Consider the following 13037-nt stretch of genomic DNA (forward strand, 5'->3'; position numbering starts at 1 on the left):
ATTATTCTTGATCTAAAGAATATTGATGTTAAAATTGAAGATGAAGACCAAGCAATTCTTCTACTATGTTCCCTTCCAAGTTCTTATGAGCACTTCATCGACATCATGATGTATGGTCGAGAATATCTGACCTTAGACGAAGTAAATGCGAAGTTGCACTCGAAAGAACTGAAGAAAAGAGTATCATATTCGAGATCTGAAGGCTTAGGTGATAGTCTTTTTGCCATAGGAAGAACAGAGAGGCGAAATCAATTTGGTGAAAGAGGGAAATCTAGGTCCAAGTCTAGAGCGAAACCTAGAAAGTATAATTGTTTTCATTGTCACAAGGAAGGGCATATAAGAAAGAATTGTCCAGAGCGCAAAGGCAAGGGAAAGATTTATGAATATGGAGATGCAGCTGTAAGAAATGACTATGATAGTGCAGATGCACTAATAGTCTCAGAGCACGATTCAAAAGATGAATGGGTACTTGATTCTGGATGCTCATATCACATGTGTCCCATTAAGGATTGGTTTTCAACTTACCAACCCTTAGATGGGGGCAAGGTCCTTTTGGGAAATAATGCTCCCTGCAAGGTCATTGGCATCGGCTCAATTAGAATCAAGATGTTCGATGGAATCGTAAGGACGTTGACAGATGTAAGGCATGTTCCAGAATTGAAGAAAAATCTGATTTCCTTGGGAACACTAGATTCAAAAGGTTATAGCTACAAAGGTGAAGGTGGAGCTATAAGAATATCTAAAGGCGCCATGGTTGTAATGAAAGGAAAGAAAGAGAATTGCCTATATATGTTACAAGGATACACAATCACGGGTGTTGCTGCTGTATCCTCAATATCTGATTCTGATGTCATCAAATTATGGCATCTAAGAACGGGTCATGTTAGTGAAAGAGGTCGAGCCGAGTTGGCCAAGCAAGGATTATTATGTGGCCAACAAGTCGGGAAGGTAGATTTCTATGAACATTGCATTTTTGGAAAGCAATATTGAATAAAATTCAACAATGCAGTTCATCGAACAAAATGCACGTTGGATTATGTACATTCTGACTTGTGGGGTCCTTCCCAAGTACCTTATAACGCCTATATTTTTCCTAATATGAATTAGGATTTTGCTTAGTGTATTAAATTGATTTTTATTATATAATTGAGAATATATGTGTATTTAAAACATTGTACTAAAGTGTAATGTTTTCTTTTTTTAAATCTATTCATATATTTTTAGAACATGAGATTTTGAATATGAGTATATAGCAGAGAATTCAGACACTTTCGCAAGGATCATGGTATTGTCAGACATTATATTGTGAGGCACACTCCTCAACAAAATGAACTTTCAAAATGGATGAATAGAACCTTACTTGAAAGGACAAGGTGTATGTTGTCAAATGTTGGATTGCCAAAACAATTCTGGGCGGAAGCTGTCAATACAACTTGTTACTCGATCAACAGATGTCCATCAGCGGCTATTGACTTTAAAACTCCAGAAGAGATGTGGTCGGGTTGTCCTGCAAATTATGATAATTTGAGGATATTTGGTTGCCCTGCATATGCTCATAACAAAGAAGGAAAACTTGATGCAAGAGCATTGAAATGCATTTTTCTTGGATATCCTGATGGTGTAAAAGGATATAAGTTGTGGTGGCCAGAGAAAAGAAAATGTATTATCAGTAGGGATGTTACTTTTAATGAAGCTGAAATGCTAAAGCCTCATAAAGAGTCTTCAAGTGAAAACAAAGACCCTAGTATCTCGGAGAAGGTGGAGTTTGAGGTGGAGCCAACGAAGGAAAATACATTTGATCAAGAAGAAGAAGTCCATGATGCATCTACTAGTAGTGATGTATCCCAATTGCAACATTATCAGTTGGCTAGGGATAGGCAAAGGAGACATATAAAACCTCCTGAGAAATATGGTTATGCTGATCTGGTGTCTTATGCTCTAAATGTTGCTGATGATATCAGCAATTGTGAGCCACAATCATATGAAGAAGCTATCAACAATAAAGAAGCTTCCAAATGGATTTCTGCCATGAGAGAGGAAATTGAGTCTCTTCATAAGAATCATACTTGGGTTCTTGTGAAACGACCAAAGTCTCAAAAGTTTGTTGGATGCAAATGGGTCTTCAAGAAGAAGGAATGAATTCCTGGAGTTGAAGATGCAAGATTCAAAGCACGATTAGTGGCCAAAGGTTTTACATAAAGAGAAGGAATTGATTTCAATGAAGTTTTCTCCCCTGTGGTAAAACATAGCTCTATTCGCATCCTACTTGCCATTGTAGCTCAATTTGATATGGAACTTGAGCAACTAGATGTCAAAACAGCATTCTTGCATGGTGAGTTGGAGGAACAAATCTATATGAAACAACCTGAAGGATTTGAAGTTCAAGGGAAGGAAGATCATGTTTGCTTACTGAAGAAATCCTTATATGGCTTAAAACAATCTTCTACACAATGGTATCGGCGGTTTGACACCTTCATGCTCGAAAATGGCTATTGTAGAAGTGAGCATGATAGTTATGTCTACTACAAGAAGCTTGCAAATAAGTCATTTACCTATCTCCTTCTTTATGTTGATGACATGTTGATCGCATGTAAGAACATGTCAGAAATAAAAAGCTTAAAAGCTCAATTGAGCTCAGAGTTTGAAATGAAGGACTTAGGAGCTGGAAGGAAAATTCTAGGAATGGAGATTCAGAGAGATAGAAAAGAAGGGACGCTCTTTCTATCACAAAAGAAGTATATTGAGAAAGTGTTGGAACGATTTGGCATGCAAAATGCTAAACCAGTCACTACTCCATGAGCGTCTCATTTCAAACTTTCGATGGCCTTGTGTCCACAAACTGAGAGCGAAAATGAGGAGACAAGTGTACTTTATGCTAGTGCAGTCGGAAGTCTTATGTATGCCATGGTATGCACTAGACCAGATATTGCACAAGCAGTAAGTGTGGTAAGTAGGTATATGACAAGTCTTGGTAAAGTTCACTGAAAGGCTGTGAAGTGGATTATGCGCTACCTAAAGGGTACCACAGATATTGGCTTATTGTATGGAAAAATCAAAGATGTTGGAAGTAAGGTCATCGGATATGTTGACTCAGATTATGCCGGAGATTTGGATAAGCGAAGATCACTAATTGGATATGTCTTTACACTGCGTGGATGTACTATTAGTTGGAAAGCAACACTACAATCAATTGTTGCTTTATCTACAACTGAAGCGGAGTACATCGCAGTAACAGAAGCTGTAAAGGAAGCCATTTGGGAGAAAGGTCTAATTGAAGAGTTGGGTATACAACTAGAAGAAACAACCATCTACTGTGATAGTCAAAGTGCTATACATCTCACAAAAAATCCAATGTATCATGAAAGAACAAAACATATTGATGTTCGGATGCACTTTATCAGAGATATCATTGAGAAAGGAATTGTTAAAGTGGAGAAAATACCCAGTGCAAATAATCCTGCTGACATGATGAAATGATGACGAAGCCAGTTCTAACATCGAAGTTCAGACATTGTCTGGACTTGATTGATGTCCAGAATCTCTAGTGAGCATGAATAAGAGCAACATGAAAATATTTATGATAGTCTTTTAGCCAAGGTGGAGATTTATTAAATATTGGCTTAAAAGAAAAAGAGAATGATGTGGCCAAGTAAAATGAGTGGCTATAGTGGAACCTTTTTTGTAGCCAATGAGAAGAAGAGGTTGTGGTGAAGCATCTTTGTTTTTTGCCATACAATCCTCAAGGCTTTAGCTATAAATAGGAATGCTCAAAGCCATTGTAAGACACACCAATATTCTAGCCTCAGTGCATATTCTCTCTTCTTCTCTTGTTCTAATATTGTGAGGAATACTTTAGTGTTTAAGATATACTTGAGAGAGAGTGATATTGGTGTACTTGAGTTTTGGGAAGTGAGTGAAACACTTGAGTGAACTTGTAATTCTCTTTTATCATAGTGATAATATCATTGTTGCTCTTCAACCGTGGACGTAGGCAAATTGCTGAACCACGTAACAATGGAACAATGGAACTCCCTGGTGGTTGGAGGCTCCCCGGTCGCAGTCTGGTCTTAGGAGTTAGTTATAAATAGAAATTGGGGATGTTAGTTACTCATCTTTTGTAAAGTGAGGTTTTGAAGGGAAAATATAATTGATTGGAGAATCAGTTATCCTTGGAAATTCTTTCTCAAAGTGTAATTCATTCACAACATTGAATTCTAGTTGAATAATATAGAAATCCTTCAAAAATCTTGAACATCATTCTTTCACTACCTTCTAAATCTCTTTCTTCTAAAAATCCAGTTCCTATCAAGTACTGAGCAGTAATGCACATGCTAATTTATAAACTTCTCGGTCCTTTTTTTTTTATGTGATATTATTTTGACTCGTAATTATTGCTTTCATCATAGACTTTTATTTCCTTTTTTATGTTTAACTTTTATTTCCTTTCTGTTATTATCTTTAGTAATTATTGTAGTTTGTGGAGCTCTCTAAATATCCCTCTCTTCATGGATCTGCTTGTTCTCTAAATATCCCAGTATTCACTGATAAATTGAAAAACAATTAACACTCTCCATATAAAAACTAGTAAGGTACATAGTTTTTAAGACGTTAAAAACAATGGCAGCTATATCAAAGGTCTTTTGTTACCATGAGTGATCACTTGTCCTGAGTCTTTATCCCTATCTATATCTCATCCAATCAAAATTTTACAACTCATAATAATATGACAACTTATTTTATTTGCAAATCACGGATCACTTATTTATCATGTTTGTATATGCATATTCAATAGTATATAGTGTTAGAAATTCATTATTTCTAATTAAGGTGAACATCATATATTTAATACAATTATATTGGCTATTTATTTTGAGGTTACAAAATAAGTGATCTAATTATTGTCAAATCATAAGACTTCTAAAAACTGATAACGGACATGAGCTTAAATGAGTGGATACCCAAAACAGTTGGTCTATATGGTATAATGTGAACCTATAAGTTAACGCATAAAGAATGGTTATGGTCCCCAAGATACCAAATCATACATAGTTTTCACGTGTCCCCATCAGAGAGAAAACGAAGGTCCCAAAAGGCTATCATACCAAGACTCTCTCAATAGGTATATCAAATGAGTAGATCAGAGAACATGGATTCAGGGATTCAAGTATGACTTTGTATCCTTGTTTTATATTATGTGTGAGAATCATGAGATTGAAGATCGTAGGATTGGTATTTCACCAATAATTAGGAAATATCTAACAAGTGGTATCAGAGCTTTAGGTTTTGAATTTTATATAGTTCTCTCTTAAAGATGTTTTCCCCAATTTTTTATGAGCCCTAATTTTTAAATTTGAGGATTTTTATGCTTCAGCTATTGGTTATGAAAATTGGGTATTCATGAATAATGAGGATAACTTTCATATACTTCCGCTTATTTGAATTATGAGTAACTTGTATTATGAATCCTTGCAACATGTGTTGAAGTATATATTTAGATATGTGCATGAACATTGCATTAACTTTTATTACTCTCTTATGCAATTTGTATATTATCTATACACTAATGCCTTACTATTGGACATTGACTTTTGTCACTTTCAATTTTACAATTTGTTAAAGTATATGTATAAGGTATATATGTGTTAAGATGTGTTTTTATTTTATACATATACAATCTGAAATTCTTGACCTTGTATATATTGTGAATTAAAAGATACATATATACATATGTAATTGTTTCCAACTTGAGGTTGTTGTGATGTCTAGAATTACTGTTAAAGTTAATATATATATATAATGGTTGCGATTAATGTTAAAAATTATATATATTTTACTATGTTAGTGTATGAATGTGTATATATATATTGCTACATATATATTTTAAGATATGCATGATCATATTCGATATGGAATTTTTTATAATGATTTGCATATATATTTTTATGCTTTTCACTCTAGATCTACTTTATATTTGATTAAGATTACATCCATTTTTATGTGTTGATATATATGTAATACATCTTTTTTTATTTGAAATTATATTATTGGATTATACTTGTTAATCATAAAAGATATCAAATATGAAGGTTTTAATTTCAAGATCATAATTTTTTTTATAATGGACCCATATTGTTTTCTTTTTGTCTCTTAATTATTTTTGAATTATTTGATATAATATGTAGTCAAAGTAACATCTATTGTGGAAATTGATTAAGATTACACAAATGGGTATGATATTATTTATGTTAATTGTGTCCGGCCCAATGGATGACACAATTTGGCCAAGTAATAATATACATGTGATGATAAATAAGTAACAATTATAAAGGTTTTTTATGTGAATAATAGTCGGTCCAAAGAAAAGCTATTGTTTGACAGAACTAATTGTTAAAAATTGATCATTACATTGAGAATACCACTTACAAATTTATTTTTCTGTCTAAAGACTAAAAATTGATGTTGTGCTACGTATCTTGTGATGAGTCTATTATGTGAACATGTCTTGTTTTATATATTACCTGACTTATTTGTTTAAATGATTGCAACATTTATGGTTTGTTGCATTGGTTGGTGGATGATTGCATTATTAAGTAGTTGTTATTGTTGAAGCATTGTTTCTGTTTAGACACTTTGTTCTGCCATGTTTAATCATGTATAAAATTGTAATATTTTTTATGGAAAATTTAAAAGGACCATCACTAGAATTCGAAATGTAGTCATTGTGATGAGAATGACGCAATGATACCAATAGGCTATAATGAATATATGTATTTATATGTGAATATAAATAATATATGTTTTGGATTAAAGTTATGTTGAATCACACTCAACTAAATGGTTTTTCTTTTAGAAAATAAAATTGTTTGAAATTTTACATAAATCTATTAAACAAGAAGTCGTCAAAGTGACATTTTTTTGTGAAATGTTCATAATAAATATCAAATGCTAGTGCATATATGTATCCATGTTAGTGTTTATCGGCCCAAGGGAAGATTGTTATTTGACCGGATTATATACATATATGTGATGGTAAACATGTGATTATTATAAAGTTGCATATGTGAATGATTAATCAGTCCAAAGAATGATTTATTATTTGACATGCATTATGATTAATGTTTGACCATTACGAACAAGAGTATCATTAGTGATTGTTATTAAATATGAAGCCAATTGTATATTTTCATTTTATGCGAATAGTGATGGACCCAAAGGAAGATTACTCTTCAGCCCAAATTACTAACATACTTGTAGCAATAAATATGTGATAATCATATGACTTTCCATGTGAATAGTAAGTCGGTCCAAAGAAAGGCTTAGTGTTTGACAAGACTGATTATCAATGATTGATTACTACATTGTGTGTACCACTTTCAAGTTAATATTTATGTCTAAAGACTGAATACTAATTTTGTACTAGGTAACTCGTGATGCCCCATCATCATTTGAATTTAAGTATTAAAGTTGAATGTTAGTTTAATTGTAAGAATGATTGCAATTTGTTTTGTTCTTTTACTAGTACTACAAATAATTTTGCTCAAATTAAGAATATCATATTGTTGCATGAGACAAACTTTAAGGTCTATAAGGAAGCCGTAGAAATTATTCTCGGTTGTATGGATTTAGATCTCGCACTTCAGGTGGAGAAATTTATTTCTACTCTAGAAATCCTCGATGAGGTTTAAATTGAGAAATTGGAACACTCTAACTGAATGTGTATAATGATCATGAAACACTGTATTCCAGAAGCGTTTCAGGGCTCTATTTCTGAGGGTCAAAGTGCAAGGAAGTTCCTTGAAGAAATATAACCTTACTTTGCCAAAACTAAAAGGTGGAGATGGGTAACATTTCAGCTAAACTCATCTCCATGAAGTATAAAGGCAAAGAGAACATAAGAGAGTACATTATGAAAATGTCTAATCTCACATCAAAACTCAAGTCACTTATGTTCGAGCTTGGTGATGACTTGCTTGTATACTTGGTTTTGATCTCGCTTCTTGCACACTTTCGGCAATTCAAAGTGAGCTATAACACTCATAAGGACACATGGTCTCTTAATGAGTTTATATCTCATTGTGTGCAACAGATAGAAAGACTGTAGAGAGATAAGACTAAAAATGTTCATTTGACTATGACCTCCCAGAATAAGAAAATAAAGCAGAATAAGGATGTTGCGAAAGAGCTATTTGTGTTTTTCCTTAGAGAATATGAAATTGTTCTACAATACACTATGTCACGCAAACCTAGCATGAAGGGTGTTATTGTGCGACTAAACCAAACACTTAAGGATATGGTAAGAAGTATGATTAGTCATTCTTCCTTACCAGAGCCTCTTTTGGGGGAAATTTAAAGACCGTAGTTTACATCCTTAGTAGAGTGCCAAGTAAAGCAGTTAACAAAATCTCATATGAGATTTGGACTAATAAAAGACTAAGCTTAAAACACATGCACATTTGGGGTTATCCAGCTGAGGCACAATCTTATAGGCCGCATGAAAGGAGTTTGGACTCGAGTATAGCTAGCTGCTATTTTTTTGGCTATGTTGAACACTCTTGGGGCTATAAATTTTATGTTCCCAGTTCAAGATTTTTTTGAGACGGGAAATGCAAGATTTCTTAAGGAAGTTAATTTTGGAAAGGGAGAGAACATAAAGAATGTTGTCTTTGAGAAGAACATGTCACTAATGGTGAACAAGTTCTTGTGCCTATTACCATTAAAGGAATAAAATCGGCAATAGAAGATAATGTTCAGAATATTCTCCCTGATAATTTTCCAAAACAACACCTCAATGATGTTCTCCATCAACCCTCAAGAAGTAGAAGTGTCATTAAGGAGATCCACTAGAGGGAGGACAAGTGTAATTCTTGATGATTATATTATATTTCTTCAAGAATATGAGGATGACATCAGGTTAACAAAAGATGATTCATTGAACTTCTGTCAAGCCATGAAAAGTTGTAACTCTCAAAAGTGGATCGATGCAATGAAGAATGAGATGAAGTCTATGCATGATAATGACGTTTGGGATCTTGTCGAATTACTTGAAGGTGCGAAACCTATTGTTTGTAAATGAATATTTAATACTAAGAGGGATTCAGAGTGTAATATTGACAGATATAAAGCTCGTCTAGTTGCTAAAGGCTTCACTGATAAAGAAGACATTGATTATAAAGAAACTTTCTCTCTAGAATCTTCGAAGGATTCTTTTAGAATAATATTGGCACTAGTAGCTCATTTTGATTTAGAGCTATATCAGATGTATGTTACGACTACATTTTTAAATGGTGACATTAAAGAAACAATCTATACGGTGCAACGAGAAAACTTTGTGTTACTTGGCTCAATGTGAATGGTATGCAAATTAAATATATCCATCCATGGCCTTAAACAAGCTTCTCGTCAATGGAATCACAAGTTTCATCAAGTTATTACCTCGTATGGTTTTGAGGCAAATAAAGTTGATGATTGCGTGTACCATATGTTTAGTGGGAGTAAATTTATATTCATATATGTCGATGATATACTGCTTGCTAGTAGTGATATGAGACTATTTCATAAGACCAAGAGATTTCTAACAAAGAATTTCGAAATGAAAGATCCTGGGGAAACTTCTTTTGTATTAGGTATTTAGATACTGAGAGATCACTCACAAGGTATTCCAAGGTTGTCACAAGAAAGCTATATAGATAAAGTCCTAGATAGATTTGGCATGAAAGACAATAAACCATGAGATACCCCAATAGCTAAGGGAGACAAGTTTAGTATTGAATAATGCCAAAAAAATGACCTTGAAAGATACGAGATGCAAAAGATTCTTTATGCATCTGCAATAGGAAGTCTAATATATGCTCAAGTTTGCACACATCCCGACATAGCGTTTGTCGTGGGAGTTTTAGGAAGATATTTGTGTAATCTTGGAATGCATCATTGGAAGGCAGTCAAACATGTTATGTGTTACTTAAAGAGAAAAAATAAATACATGCTCACTTATTGGAGGTATGAGAATTTAGAGATTATTGGGTACTCTGACTCTAATTTTTGGGTGTCTAGACAATAGACGGTCCACCTCTAGATATATATTTATCTTGACTGAAGATGATATCTCTTGGAAGTCTTCTAAATAGACACTCATAGCTCCTTCAACCATGGTTGTGGAGTTCATGGTTTGTTTTGAAACATCAGACCATGGCATATGGTTGCGAAATTTTTGTCATTGGCTTACATGTAGTCGATGGTATTAAAAGACCACCGAGAATTTATTGTGACACTAAGTCCGCAGTTCTTAATTCCAATAATAATAGGAGTTCTACAAAGTCAAATTTTATTGACATCAAGTTTCTGGTTGTTAAAGAAAGTGTTCAAAATAGGCAAATTTCTATAGAACATATAAGGACAAATTTTATGCTAGTTGATCTACTGACTAAGGGTTTGGAACCTAAAGTCTTTCATGAGCATATTGATCATATGAGTATTGCTCCTTGAGATACCTTAGTTCAGTGGGAGTCTATATATTTTATGATTTACTTTGGACGTCATATATAGTTTTATGCATAATAAAGTTGATGGTTTATTGTTCTATTTTGAACTTGTATATTGTAACTATTATGTTGCAATTAAGGACTTTGAATTTCTATGACTAAAAAATAAAGAAAGACCTGTTGGAAATAAACATGTTTGAGATTACATTGCATGAGATTTCCGTGTCACTTATCCATATTTGATCTATGTCATTAAGTATATTATTATTATGGTGATCATCGTGGTTGAGTCACGCTTGAATGTGATGAAAGTCGCGATGGTTCCATGGTTGATATATGAAATGGATCATATTGTATTAATGAGAATTTTAATATAATTAGCATACAAATGCACGCCTAAAGAATATGTGATATAATTGTTTTAGGAAAATATGAAGTCCAAGTGAGAGATTGTTAGCAATTCATAATTTCTAATTGATGTGGACATCATATATTTAATACAATTATATTGACTATTTATTTTGTGGTTACAAAATAAGTGATCTAATTACTGGCAACTCGTAAGACTTCTAAAAACTGATAACGTATATGAGCTTAATGAGTGGATACCCAAATAGTTGGTCTAGAGGGGATAATGAGAATCCTATAAGTTAACACATAAGGAACGGTTATGGTTACCAAGAACTAAATCACACACAATTTTCATCTATCCCCATCAGAGAGAAACAAAGGTGCCAAAAGGAATTAAAGATTTTGTTGAGGAAGGCCATCATACTAAAACTCTCTCAAAATGTATATCAAAAGAGTAGATTAGAGAACATGGATTCAGAAATTCGGATATTACTTTGTATCATTGTTTTATATTATGTGTGAGAATCATGAGATTCAAGATCGTAGGATTAGTATTTCACCAATTATTAGGAAATATCTGACATATAGTCTAATCACCACTGCACCACCCTTCATGTAGACAACATCTTATACAACTACCCAAATTTGTGGAAATATGTACAGAACACTCGCATCAACTCATTTAGATACGTACACATAGGAAATTATATCTGACAAAAATTAAGTGCATAGATAAATTATATATGCAATTATCAAAACTCAAACCCTATTAGAAATTAATATGTCATCTCTTATATTTACATGTGACAAAATTATCCATAATCCATCAAAATCAATTTATTAGAGCTAATGGATTTAAATCGATATAATCCAATAGATAGTATTGATAATTGATGGATACAAATTCATCTATTGTAACTAATGAATATTTTATTAAATTGATATCCATTATATGATATGTGTATGTAGTTAATATTAAAATTTCATTCTTAAGTAAATAAAATATATAAGTATGAGAAAAAATGTTTGCATTGAGAATATATGAATTTTATACACTACCATTGCATCATTTACCATTTATATTTAATCATCATTGTCTCTTCAAAAAATGTAATTCAAATGAATAGTGGATGATGTAGTAATTATGTATAAATCTTTCCACTCATAGTGCATGAATATTACACTCCATAAGTATTTGTTAATTTTTTTACATGAAGAACCTTAACACTATGCCAGAATAGCAAAATAACAACACTTAAAATTGTCATTTAACAGTGTTTTTGTGGCGCTTTCTATGTGAGTGCAGTAATACATAAGGTTATATTCAACAACGATTTTTGTAGCACTGTAGAAAGTAGACATTTAGCAATGCTCACTGAAGCAAACGCTATTAAATGTCTACTTTCTAAATAAGACAATATCTCTCACAGACATTCTATCAAACACATGACAATCATATTTTACTCCACCACATTTACAATAGATTTGTTAAATCACCAACGACTTCAACTACGTTCAACCTTAACAGATTCCAATATTATAAAATAACATATGAGTAATGAAATCTTACGCAAATTGTTCATTATTTGTCCTCCAATGTTCACCATAGCCAAAAACCTAAAACATCATAGCTGCATAACTTCACAACAAATAAAGATCACACTATTAGTGAAGAGAGAAATAGATGAGCTAAAATAAGATAACAATTTATCTTATGCTTGAAGAGAAAAACAAAAAATTGATAACTTCACCATAGATGTATAACTTCACAACAAATAAAGATCACACTATTAGTGAAGAGAGAAATAGATGAGCTAAAATAAGATAACAATTTATCTTATGCTTGAAGAGAAAAACCAAAACTCGATAACTTGCTTAACGAGAGAAACTAAAAACAAAAGAGAAAAAATGTAACTTATGGAGAAGAAGAAAAGTAGGAGCAAAAATAAACTGAGTGATATGTATTATTGTGTGAGGTTTTGTTTTTGAATTTGAAAAGATTCTCGCTCACTAAAACAAGCGTTTAACATCACTTATTGAATAAGTGTTGTTAAATATATGAAGTATGACCTTTAACAACACTTGCTTCCGTAAACGATGTTAAAGATAACACCTTTAATAATGCTTTCTTCAATAAACATTGTTAAAGATAATACTTTTAACAACCCTTATTGAAGAAGAGCTGTTAAATATATGAAGTATGACCTT

Source organism: Lupinus angustifolius, chromosome LG10, assembly GCF_001865875.1.
Source record: "Lupinus angustifolius cultivar Tanjil chromosome LG10, LupAngTanjil_v1.0, whole genome shotgun sequence".
NCBI classification, from domain to species: domain Eukaryota; kingdom Viridiplantae; phylum Streptophyta; class Magnoliopsida; order Fabales; family Fabaceae; genus Lupinus; species Lupinus angustifolius.